Here is a 12,775-nt window from a genome sequence, read left to right on the forward strand (position 1 = left end):
GATTCATTCAGCTGCTGGTCTAGCTTCTGGCTTCATTCATCCACCCACTCTTCGGTGAGCACCTACTATGCGCAAGGCACCTTCCTGAGCACCTACTATGCGCAAGGCACCTTCCTCGGTGCTGGGGCTATAAAACAAAGCAGAGCTGGTCGCTGGCCCTGGAGCTCACCATTCATACAGGGAGGAAATGAGGAAATAACCTGTTTCATCAAATGACCAGAGACTGCTACAGCCTCTGGAGCTGCCCCCAGGCAGACTCTCGGTGGTTTGTACACTTCTCAAATGAACATGCCCCAAACCAGATTCCCACACTCACCCCTCCTGCTTGCAGGTTCCCCTGACTAGAGAATGGCACCAGCACCTCACAGGCGCTCAGGTCAGAAACCTGTGTGTCCCCTCCGGTACCCTCCACGCTACCCCACCACTCATCCCATCCATCTGCAGCCCCTGTGACTTTTGTTTCAAAAGGACATATTTGTAATCCATCTTCTGTTCTCTCTGTTTTCCCATCTTAGTCCAGGCTGCCATCACTGCTGCCTGGATGCCACCACGTCCATTGCCTAACTTGCCTTCTTGCTGCCTGCCTTCCCCTCTAATCCTTGTCCCACACAGCAGTCAAGAACAGGCTTCTCCAGGCAGGGGGCAGTGGCTTACGCCTGTAATCCCAGCACTTTGGGAGGCCGAGGGGGCAGATCACCTGAGGTCAGGAGTTCAAGACCAGCCTGGCCAACATGGTGAAACCCTGTCTCTACTAAAAATACAAAAACTGGCCGGGCGTGGTGGTGGGTGCCTGTAATCCCAGTTATTCGGGAGGCTGAGGCAGGCGAATTGCTTGAGCCCAGGAGGTGGAGGTTGCAGTGAACGGTAATGGAGCTACTGCACTCCAGCCCAGGCAACAGAGCAAGACTCCATCTCAAAAGAAAAAAAAAAAAAAGAAAAGAACAGGCTTCTTCAAAGGCAAACCACATCCCCGTTTCACTACTGAAAACCTTGCTTCAGTAGCTTCCCACCGCTCTGGAATCAAACCAGAAGCCTATGCACATCCTTAAAGCCAGCACACGTCTGGCCCTGCCCTCTTCCAACCTCCTCCTGCAAGTCTCCACCCTTTTCCCCCTGTTCACTGGCTTTTTAGTTCCTTGAGCCACCAGACTCCCTCTCCTGGAGATCCTCTTCTGTTCTTTCTTTGCTGGGCTGGCTTCTTCTCACCCTTCCGGTCTCAGCTTGTATCTTCCCTCCTTCCAGAGGCCTCCCTGCCCATCCCAGCTAAAGTAAATCTCCCCTGTCAGTTTTTTGTTTTTTTGAGACAGAGTTTCGCAATCTCAGCTCACTGCAACTTCCGCCTCCCAGGTTCAAGCGATTCTTCTGCCTCAGCCTTCCTAGTAGCTGGGATTACAGGCATGAACCACCATGCCTGGCTAATTTTTGTATTTTCTGTAGAGACAGGGTTTCAACATGTTGGTCAGGCTGGTCTTGAACTCCTGACCTCTGGTGATCCACCTGCCTCAGTCTCTCAAAATGCTGGGATTACAGGCATGAGCCACCACTCCTGGCCCCCTGTCAGTCTTTCTCAGCACTGTTTGTTTCCTTCATAGCACTTTGTAATTATTTTATTTGTTGATTTTTATGTCTGTCTACCCCCTCTAGAGATCAGGCTCTCCCAAAGGCAGCATCCAGGCCTGTCTTGTTCCTTAGGGTTCCTGCAGCCGACAGCCTACTAGCCTACAGCCTACAGTGCCTGCCAGAGCCGGCCCTCTGTTCATGTTGCCAAATACTGAGACTCGGTGGGTCCAGACCACTCTGCTCAGTCACCCGCAGTGACTCCCAGCTCCCTTTCTGCTCACCCAGAATCACGCTCTCTCCTCTCCCCAGTCTCAGTGGAATAACTTGTGGGTTATCTTGTCATCTATCAATCTCTAATAAAAACCAGATTATTTTTAGAACAGGTGAAAGCAACGATCTAACATCTCTGAGAGGATTTTCCACTCCCATCTGCCTTTCTACTACAATTTGGTTTCCTGTGGTGGTTGCAGAGGCTGCCGAACCAGCCAGCTTTGTTATTCTGGGGTGCAGAAAAGAGCCTCAAAAGAAAGCCAAGCCCCTCTTCTTCCACCCTGCAGAGAGAAAGAAATGTGGTGTCTAGTGCATGTGCCTGGTGTACAGTGGGAAGCCTGGGATGAAGCCTTGTGCTCATTTGCTGTGTGACCTTGGGCTGGTCACTTTCCCTCTCTGAGCCTCAGTCACCCACCTGTAAAAGGAAGGGGTTGGAGCATTAATTACTAAAGGTCTGTGACAGCGAAAATTTGGATGGCACCATGGGCATCGGTTACACTCTTGGGCATCGGTTACGTGACAGTCCCAGTTCTTTCTATGAAATGAACTGTAGTTGGTGCCTCTTTTAAGTGTATGTGCAGATGTATGCAAATTAACACAAAATAAGAACCCCAGAGGCTCTCGTTCACAGGACCAACGTCTGGCCAGACCTGGGATGAAAGAAGAAATGTAGCTCATATTTTCAACACTGCTTGGTGTCTTTCCCAACATCGCACTCTTACAGAGAGGAAACTGAGGAGGGAAAGTGACTTGCCTGAGGCCATGCAGCAAGACACTGACAAAGTATAATTAGCAGCCAGGTCTCCATTCTAGCACTTTCCTGACCTCATCTTCCTGCCATTTAGCCATAGGCCTGGGGCTAGAACCTAGCTCTAAGGAAAGTTTGTCCTCTAGTTGACACAAAGTGGACTGGGATGAGCTTCCTAAAGAAGTTCAAACAAAATACTTTTTTTTTTTTTTGACAGAGTCTCACTATGTTTCCAAGCCAGAGTGTAGTGGCGTGATCATTGCTCACTACAGCCTCCATTTCCCTGGCTCAAGCAATCCTCTCACCTCAGCCTTCTGAGTAGCTGGGAGTATAGGTGTGTGCCACCATACCCAGCTACTTTATTATTTTTTTAATTTTTATTTTTTTTTTGAGACGGAGTCTCGCTCTGTCGCCCAGGCTGGAGTGCAGTGGCCGGATCTCAGCTCACTGCAAGCTCCGCCTCCCGGGTTCATGCCATTCTCCTGCCTCAGCCTCCCGAGTAGCTGGGACTACAGGCGCCCGCCACCTCGCCAGGCTAGTTTTTTGTATCTTTTTTTAGTAGAGATGGGGTTTCACCGTGTTAGCCAGGATGGTCTCGATCTCCTAACCTCGTGATCCTCCCGTCTCGGCCTCCCAAAGTGCTGGGATTACAGGCTTGAGCCACCGCGCCCGGCCTACCCAGCTACTTAAAAAAAATTTTTTTGTAGAGATGAGGTCTCACTATGTTCCCCAGGCTGGACTCAAACTCCTGGGCTTAAGCAATCTTCCCAAAGTGCTAGAGTTACAGGTGTAAGCCACCACACCCAGCCCCCAAATACTCTGTCTTCGGAGCAGGGAGAGGTGGGTTATTTTGGTTATGTGCCGGGGGCAGGGCGGGAGGCGTCGGGGAGGGAGGCAGGGGGATGAATCAGAATGGAGTTGCAGAGAGACCATTCCATGTAGGGGGACCAGCATATGCTAAGATGCAGATGTAGAAAAAAAGCACAACCAAGCTCAGAAGTTGTTTATAAAGACAACTTCAAGACATGTCAGCCGGGCACATGGCTCACACCTGTAATCCCAGCACTTTGGGAGGCTGAAGCGGGTGGATCACCTGAGGTCAGGAGTTTGAGACCAGCCTGGACAACATGGCAAAATCCCATCCCTACTAAAAATACAAAAATTAGCTGGGTGTGGTGGCGAATGCCTGTAATCCCAGCTACTCAGGAGGCTGAGGTAGGAGAAGCACTTGAACCCAGGAGGCGGAGGTTGCAGTGAGCTGAGACTGTGTCACTGCAGTCCAGCCTGGGTGACAGAGTGAGACTCTGTCTCAATTAAAAAAAAAAAAAAAGACATGCCTCCCCACTGTGTCCCTTCTAATCAGAATGCACCCCCCTCCCCGTCAACTAAGTCTCTTTTAATTAGAAATTCCGGAACCTCCATTACCTGTAAGATAGAGCATGTGTAGAGAAATCATGAAAAACAAGCCTGGGGACCAACTTGTAAAGCCTGAAATGGCAACGCTTAGGAATACAGACTTTATTCTGAAAGTAATAGGGAGCCATTGAAGGTTTCATGGCAGTCAGAGAAGTGATCAGATTCATATTTAGGGTGATCCAATTACCTGCTGGTGGCAAGGAAATCAGTCTGAAGACTGAGGCCGTAGTTCCAGAGAGAAAGACAAAGGCCCGAAGCAGGTCTACGTGGCAGGGTTGGAGATGGGCATTTGTCTGAATGGAGCAGACTGAGCCTGTTTGGATGGGGAAGTGAGGGAGAGGGCTGAGAACTGTGGGTTCCACTTAATCCAGTGAGCAAGGGCGCTGAGGCCCCTCTGTCCTTTTTGTTACTGGCTATTTCCCCAAGCCAGTGCCCAGGCAGACGGTGAGGCTGGGGTCAGTGGAGCAACTGCCCGCCACCTATACAGGACAGAGGGCAGCTTGACTTTGTTCCCTGGAAACTTTTACTCTATTATTTGGGCTTATTAAGGAAAGACTTTAGGGCCTTAGGGGACCACAAGTCAAGTATTTCTCAAACCTTCATTTAGTACCCGCTAGGGCAAAGTTCTAGTGTAGTGGACAGATATATTGAGGCTATATTTTCTGAATATCAAACTGGGACACATGAACTGCATAGGAGTTTTTCAAATTTGACATTTATTTATATGAAAAGTCCTTTAATGACATTTTTTGGGTTGAATTGTGTCTCCCCAAAATATATGTTGAGGTCCTAACCTGTAGTGCCTCAGAATGTGATCTTACTTGGAAATAAGGTCGTGGCAGGTATAATTAGTTCAGATGAGGTCATACTGGAGCAGGATGGGCCCTTCATCCCATATGACTGTTGTCGTTATAGGAAGAGGAGAGAGACACAGGGAGAATGCCACGGGATGACGGAGGCCGAAACTGGAGGGGTGTTTGTCAAAAACCTGGGAATGCCAAGAACTGACGGCCACCACCAGAAGCTAGGAAGGGGCAAAGAAGGACTCTACTCAGATTCTCAGGGATAGCACAGCCCCGAGGACATCTGCATTTCAATCTCTGGTCTTCGGAACTGGGAGAGAAAACATTTTTGTTGGTTTAGGCCTCCCAGCTTGTGGTACTTTGTTATAGCAGCCTAGGAAACTGATAGTGTCTACGTTAGGCCGGGCGCAGTGGCTCATGCCTGTAACCCCAGGACTTTGGGAGGCCGAGGCGGGTGGATCACCTGAGGTCAGGAGTTTGAGACCAGCCTAGCCAGTATAGTGAAACCCCATCTCTACTAAAAATACAAAAATTAGCCAGGCGTGGTGGTGCGCGCATGTAGTCCCAGCTACTTGGGAGGCTGAGGCAGGAGAATTGCTTGAATCTGGGAGGCGGAGGTTGCAGTGAGCCGAGATCATGCCACCACACTCCAACCTGGGTGACAGAGCAAGGCCCTGTCTCAAAAAAAAAAAAAAAAAAAAAAAAATTAAATCACATATAATTGTCCGTTTGGGCCCCTACTGATCACCACTTCTTTTTTTTTTTTTTTTTTTTTTTTTTTGAGACGGAGTCTCGCTCTGTCGCCCAGGCTGGAGTGCAGTGGCCGGATCTCAGCTCACTGCAAGCTCCGCACCCCGGGTTTACGCCATTCTCCTGCCTCAGCCTCCCGAGTAGCTGGGACTACAGGCGCCCGCCACTGCGCCCGGCTAGTTTTTTGTATTTTTTAGTAGAGACGGGGTTTCACCATGTTAGCCAGGATGGTCTCGATCTCCTGACCTTGTGATCCTCCCGTCTCGGCCTCCCAAAGTGCTGGGATTACAGGCTTGAGCCACCGCGCACGGCCTGATCACCACTTCTAAGGGAGGGCGCTTCTCTAGAACAACCGTGCCTATAGGTCCCCAGTCCCAGAGCAATGCTTTGAGGGGCTTTTTGCCTGGGCTCTGACTGCTCCCTGGCCCCTCCACTCAGCAGCCTCCCTCCCGTCCCCTCTCGGCTCCAGCACATCATCTTCTGTTTGGGCTTCTCCTCCTATTGCGCCCTCCATGTGGCCCCCCTTTTCTCCCAACACCAGCTTCCACTTCCCCTTCCTCAGTGGAGTGGGTAAGAGCAGACCGCTTGGTTTCAAGTCCTGGCTGTGCCATTTTCTAGCATCCAGCAGTGAGAACTTGGGCAAGTTCTTTCCTTCTCAATGCCTCAATTTCCTCATCTATAAAAGGGGAATACTAGCAGTTCCTAGCTCACAGGGTTGTTTGGGGATGGAAAGGTATTAAAAAGCCTTACGAGGGCTTAGCTCTTTAATCTGGCTTCTAGTAAGCTCACAAAAGTGGTTGTTATTATTATTATTATATTATTTTAGAGATAGGGATTATTGTAGAATGCAGTGGCATGATCATTGTACACTACAGCTTCAAACTCCTGGGCTCAGGTGATCCTCCTGCCTCAGCCTCCATAGTAGCTAGGACTACAGGCACATGACACCACACCTGGCTAATGTTTAAATTTTTTGCAGAGATAGGGTCTTGCTATGTTGGCCAGGCTGGTCTCAAACTCCTGGCCTTAAGCGATCCTCCCACCTCAGCCTCCCAAAGTGCAAGGATAAGAGGTGTGGGTCTCCATGCCTGGCCTAGAGTGGTTATTGTTATCTGCTTGTCCTCCTGGCCTCCAGAATGCCTCCCTGACCACGGACTCAGCCTCTCGCTGGATTGTGTTACCCACATGGTATTGGAGCTGTCCGCCTTGCCTGCCTCTTCCAGACTGTGCTCCTCTCTGGTTAGGAAAGGGGCTATTCTGCATCCTTGGGTCCTAGCACATAGCAGGTACTCAATGCATGCTTGTTGAATGACCCGTTGAGCAGAGAAGAGGAGAGAATTGGCCGAGGCCAAGAAGGTCTGGGATGTAGAGGTTGGGGACAGCTTTCATAGGACGGTGTGCCCATCTTTCTAGAAGTGACAGTCTTCTTTTTTTTTGAGACAGAGTCTCACTGTGTCGCCCAGACTGGAGTGCAGTGGCGCGATATCGGCTCACTGCAACCTCTGCCTCCCAGATTCAAGTGATTCTCCTGCCTCAGCCTCCCGAGTAGCTGGGACTACAGGCGTGTGCCACCATGCCCAGCTAATTTTTTTGTATTTTTAGTAGAGATGGGGTTTCACCATGTTAGCCAGGATGGTCTTGATCTCCTGACCTCGTGATCCACCCGCCTCGGCCTCCCAAAGTGCTGGGATTACAGGCGTGACCCACCGTGCCCGGCCCAGAAATGAGATCTTACTCTAGGTTCTCGAACCCTGCTCCAGCACCCCTGACCTTGCCCCCAAGCCCAGCACATCCTGCCCTCCCATGGCACAACCTCCACACCCTGTTGCCCACGCACACCTGCCCCGTCCCCAGGCAGCAGCTTCCCCTGACACACATTTTCCACTGCTAGGCGGGGCAGAGCAGGTTACAGGTGAAAACAAGGTTTCCTTTCCTGAGTCCTTCCCCCACCTCCCAGCCCTACTCCCTTGTTTGGTTTCTGTCCCTGCAGAACATACCTGTCCACAGTCCCTGACTTCAATGGCACAGGGTCCGTTGGGGGCCAGAACATTCGAGGCTATGTGACTGCCACCTAGGGTCTTGGATCAGGTACAGGGTATAGTGAGGACCTTGGCCCTGCTGCATTTGAACTGTGTGACTCTGGGTAAGGCCGTTCCCCTCTCTGAGCCGAGTGACTCTGGGCAAGCCCCTTCTGCCCTCTTTCCCCATCTGCAAAAAAGAGTAGTAATTCCAGTCCCCTGGGACTGTTATGGGAATTAAAAGGGACAATGGAGGGAGTGCAAATGAGTTCTATTAATCCGATTATTTGTGGGGACAGGGCAGGTACCCAGTGTAAGTAGGAGAGGTCCCCTTCTCTGGGCCCAGCACTATGCCAGCCACTGAGGGGTCGTGAGTGTTTAGAATCTAGCGTGTGTTCAGGATGGGGGAGGGAGACTCCAGTGGACAGTACACTAGCCTGGATATAAGAAACCTGGGTTTGGATCCCCGAACTCTCTGTGTAACTTTGGCATGTCTCCTCTCCTCTTCAGGCCTCAGTTTCCCTGACTTGCAATAAGGGGACTAACTTGTATGCTCCCCAGGTCTGATGTCCTAGAACCTGCACGGTGCCAAGAGAAGGCAAGGCCAGGTAAGAATGGTGCGAACTTCCAAGCTGACACCATTCCGAAGTCACTCCTGCTGAGAACCTGAGGTGAAATCTTGGCTGGAGGTCAGTTCTCCTTGATTTCCTCCCATCAGCTTCTGTGGCAAGCTCTTTTGCGTCCCCGGCTGGTCTGAATCGCTGCCCATCTCATCAGCCAGGCTTTCTTCTTCTGGCTTCATGAGCCCCTGCCCCTCTTTGAAGACCAGCTGCAGTGTTCCTTCCTCCGGGAAGCCTTCTCTGACTCCCTCCGGCAGAATTGGGCATTTCCTCCTTGGAGCTCTCACTGCCCCTCCTAGAACACTCCATCTCCACACTTACCTCTCTTGCTTAGACTAAGTGTCTGAATACCTCACCAGGTTTGAAGGCAAGAGCTGAGTCTTGTGGTTGCATGTCAGGCATCCAGCACAGGACCATGTGCAGAGTCAGTGGTAATAATGGGAGGATGGATGGGGGAATGGGGAGAAAATGAATGAATGGATGAATGAAGGAATTGAGAGGTGGATGGCTGTGAGGGCTATGGACAGATGATTTGATGGGGGGATGAATAATGTCAAAGTGAATAGGTCAGCAAATAATTAGCTACTGATAATTATTGTTAGCACCACACATCACTGGAGTCACCAAACACACACCTGGACATGCCAGCGAATTCCCCTTGCTTCCGTGATTCTAGGGCTCTGGTTTCCCCTCCAATGCATGGATGTTGGCCAAAGAACCCTCCTATGTCTCTCTCCACATGAGAGCCTGGGGTCAGCTGCCCATTAGAATGTCTTACCTTTCTCAATACATTTTAATTTCTCAAGCATCAGGATTAAGATGATGGTGACTAATTCACTGTGAACTCTGCGTCCTACACGAGGCTCGGGAATGGGTGTTTCTGGATGTTTTGGTGAGGAGGGAATTGCTGACCATGACACTGGCAAAGATGCCAAGATGACCCACTGGCCACTTTTCCTGCCTCGTCTAGTTTCCCCTCCTCTCCCCCCAATCCAGTACAGCCTGTACCTTCACCCATGAACAACCCTCTCACCTGCTAAAAGAGAATTTTACAACTGACCTTGAGTCCCCAATTCTCTGCTGCCACCTACTCCATGTGACCCAGAGACCCCAGAAGAATAGGGGTCAGAACCCAGATTGAAGCTGGTTGTAGTGGCTCACGCCTGTTATCCCAACACTTTGGGAGGCAGAGGAGGGAGATCACCTGAGGTCAGGGGTTCCAGACCAGCCTGGCCAATATGGTGAAACCCCGTCTCTACTAAAAATACAAAAATTAGCCGGGCGTGGTGGCGGGCGCCTGTAGTTCCAGCTACCGGGAGGCTGAGGCAGGAGAATCCCATGAAGCTGGGAGGTGGAGGTTGCAGTGAGTTGAGGTTGTGTTACTGCACTCCAGCCTGGGCGACAGAGCGAGACTCTGTTTCAAAATAAATATGGAACCCAGTTTGGAGGGTTGCTGCCTTTCCCTCAGTCTGTCCCCTAGAGTTGGTTGATAGCACTGAGGGACTTGGGGTCAGAAGACTTCAGTTCAAATTTTTACTTTTCAGCCCTTGTCAACTGCTTTCTTCTGGGAGGAGGGGCCCAGAGGTGGACAGAGCAGCAAGGAGAGATAGACTTTGGAATGACACAGAAGCAGGTTTGAATCCTGCTCCGCCAGGGAGTTACTGTGACCTCAGGCAAGTGATGAACTCTTCTGAGTCTCTGCTTCCTCATCTGTAAAATGGGAGAAGAGTACCATCACCTCCCACCTCCCAGATGCTGTTCAACCTCTAGCCATCTGTGATGATGGAAATGTCTAATTCTGCCCAAGAAAGTCACAGAAAGTTTCCTGGACATTTTTCTATGTCTTTTAAAATCTCAAGAATTTTTATATTGATTATAATGGATAATATTTCATATTGATAATATTTTGAGACATTGGGTTAAATATGTTACTAAAATAGAATTTAAAAAAAGATGCCGCTCAAAAGTCCTTCTGCTGTGCGGCCGTCCCAGCCTCTCCCAGAGTTTGGTGGCTTCTCTCCTGCCTTGTCACAGGGTTTGCACGTGCCTCTATTATAGCTTTTAGTTTTTTTATAACTCTGTTGCCCAGACTGGAGTGCAGTGGCGTGATCTCGGCTTACTGCCACCTCCACTCTCGGTTCAAGCGATTCTTGTGCCTCAGTCTCCCAGGTAGCTGGAATTACAGGCCCATGCTACCATGCCCAACTAATTTTTGTGGGTTTTGGTGGAGATGGAGTTTCACCATGTTGGCCAGGCTGGTCTTGAACTCCTGACCTCAAGCAATCCACCCGTCTCAACTTCCCAAAGTGCTGGGATTACAGGCATGAGCCACCACACCCAGCCTGTTACAATTTTTAGAAGTTATATTGTAGTTGTCTGTTTAGGGTCTGTCTCACTGACTAGCCCAGGAGCTCCTTGAGGGCAGGAACTATATCTTGGTCATCTCTACTCCCAATTCCTTGCATACAGCCTGGCACACAGCAGATGCTAAGCAGTAGTTAATAAAGTGGATGACTACACATATGTGAAAGCAGTGTGAATTGCAGTGAGAATTTTATTATTCTTCCATACCTGGAGTTCTAGGTGAAAACAACAGGATACATGCCACATAAACCATGGTCAAGGCTTTGGCAGGAAACAGATGGTACAACCAAATGGGTAATTTGTAAAAAGTTTAATGAAGGGACTACTAACAAAGGTGTGGGCAAGGTTTAGGAAAACCAGGGGGAATTGTGCAGTACCCCAGGGCTGGCAGGCAATATGAAGAGCTGTTACCACCTGTGGCCTGAAGGGTGGGCAGGGAGAGGTCACCTGGACCCATGGCCAGAGATGTATGCACAGGGCCGACTGATAGGAGCATAGGCTTCGGGTGAGGGACACAGCCAAGGTGGCAACCCTGCAGGAAGAGGCTGGGGAATAAATACCAGTCCCCACTTGCCACCTGTCCTCTGCCCTCCTGCCTCATCCAGCCAGAAGCCAGAGGGCAATGGGGGCCATTGATGTCACCCACAAAGGTCACCTAATCAAGGTACAGAACAGGTTGAGGAAGGGTGAAGGGGAGTTCTGGAGGGGCAAACAGATTCAGCATGAGAAAGAACATAATACCCTCCGGATCTTTAAGGACTTCTGGATATGCTTATAAAATACAAGAAATGCTGGGTGCAGTGGCTCACACTTGTAATCCCAGCACTTTGGGAGGCAGAGGCGAGCGGATCACGAGATCAGGAGATGGAGACCATCCTGGCAACCACGGTGAAACCCCGTCTCTAATAAAAATACAAAAAATTAGCCAGGCTTGATGGCAGGCACCTATAATCCCAGCTACTCAGGAGGCTGAGGCAGAAGAATTGCTTGAACCCAGGAGGCAGAGGTTGCAGTGAGCCGAGATGGCACCATTGCACTCCAGCCTGGGCAACAGAGTGAGATTCTGTCTCAAAAACAAACAAACAAACAAAAAAATACAATAAATGGCCATACCCAACAATAATCATTAGCCCTTAAGCACCTACTGTGTGTCAGGTGCTATGCTAATCCATTTTCCAGTTGTGCAAACTGAGGCTCAGAGAAGCCAAGCAACCTACCCAAGGTCACACAACAGGAAGTAGCATAGCCAGGACTGGAACACAGGTGGGCCCCAAAGTGCAGGTTCTCATCGTCCTTCAGCAACTACCTATTGCTAGGCACTATTTCCAACAATCCAACAAAGCTCTGCAAGATCAGTGGGTTTTTTTCCAGAAACTTAGAGAGGTCAGGTGTTTTCTCTAGGGTGATTTCTTCCTAGCTCATAGGGGGTGGGGGTAGGGGCAGGGAAGCAGGGTTGGAGAGTTTGCCATTAGTTGGAGCAGGTGACTGGCAGATTGCACGGTGGCAGCCTCAGGGAGTTTTTTTAGCCCCAACGGGTGGAGCCACCTCTCACCAGGTGCCTCCTGGAGTCACTCCCCAGCTGCAACCACAGGATTTAGACTTTCAAAGCTGGGCAGGCCCTCAGCATCCTCTAGGCTGCCTCTCGCCTGTGACTTTAAAACTAATAATAATGATCGCAGTCAGCCATGGTTTCCTGAACCCCTGGTGTACTCATTCATTATCTTTCTCTACATTGTTGCTAATCTGACCACAACTCTCCTTTAGGATTGTACAACATCTACAGGCAGGTATCATGGGCTGCTCATTTTGTAGATGAAGTCTGAGGCTTAGAAGGCAAATGACTTGTCCACAATCACAAGGCAAGTCAGACCCTTCAGAGCCAGACCCTGACCCCAGGGCAGTGTATGCAGCTTAGAACAGATCCCGGACCTGGAAAAGCTGCATCCACATCCCCAATTGCACCTACCAGCTGTGTTGACCTTGGACAAGTCATTTCTCTGCATCTTAGTTTCCTCATCTATGAAATAGGAACAGCAATAGCATCTGCTTCATCTGGTTGTGGTAAGGATGAAATGAAGGATGATACGTAAAGCACTCAGAGCAGTAATTAGAAACACCCTAAGGGCTTTATAAGCATTGTATCCTGGAGTCCACTGAGCTTTCCAGCCATGTCTGAGGAGGCTCTTAAAATTGCTTCTTTGTGACCCTGGCTTTCATAGTAATCAA

This window comes from Theropithecus gelada, chromosome 1 (assembly GCF_003255815.1).
Source record: "Theropithecus gelada isolate Dixy chromosome 1, Tgel_1.0, whole genome shotgun sequence".
Classification (NCBI taxonomy): Eukaryota; Metazoa; Chordata; class Mammalia; order Primates; family Cercopithecidae; genus Theropithecus; species Theropithecus gelada.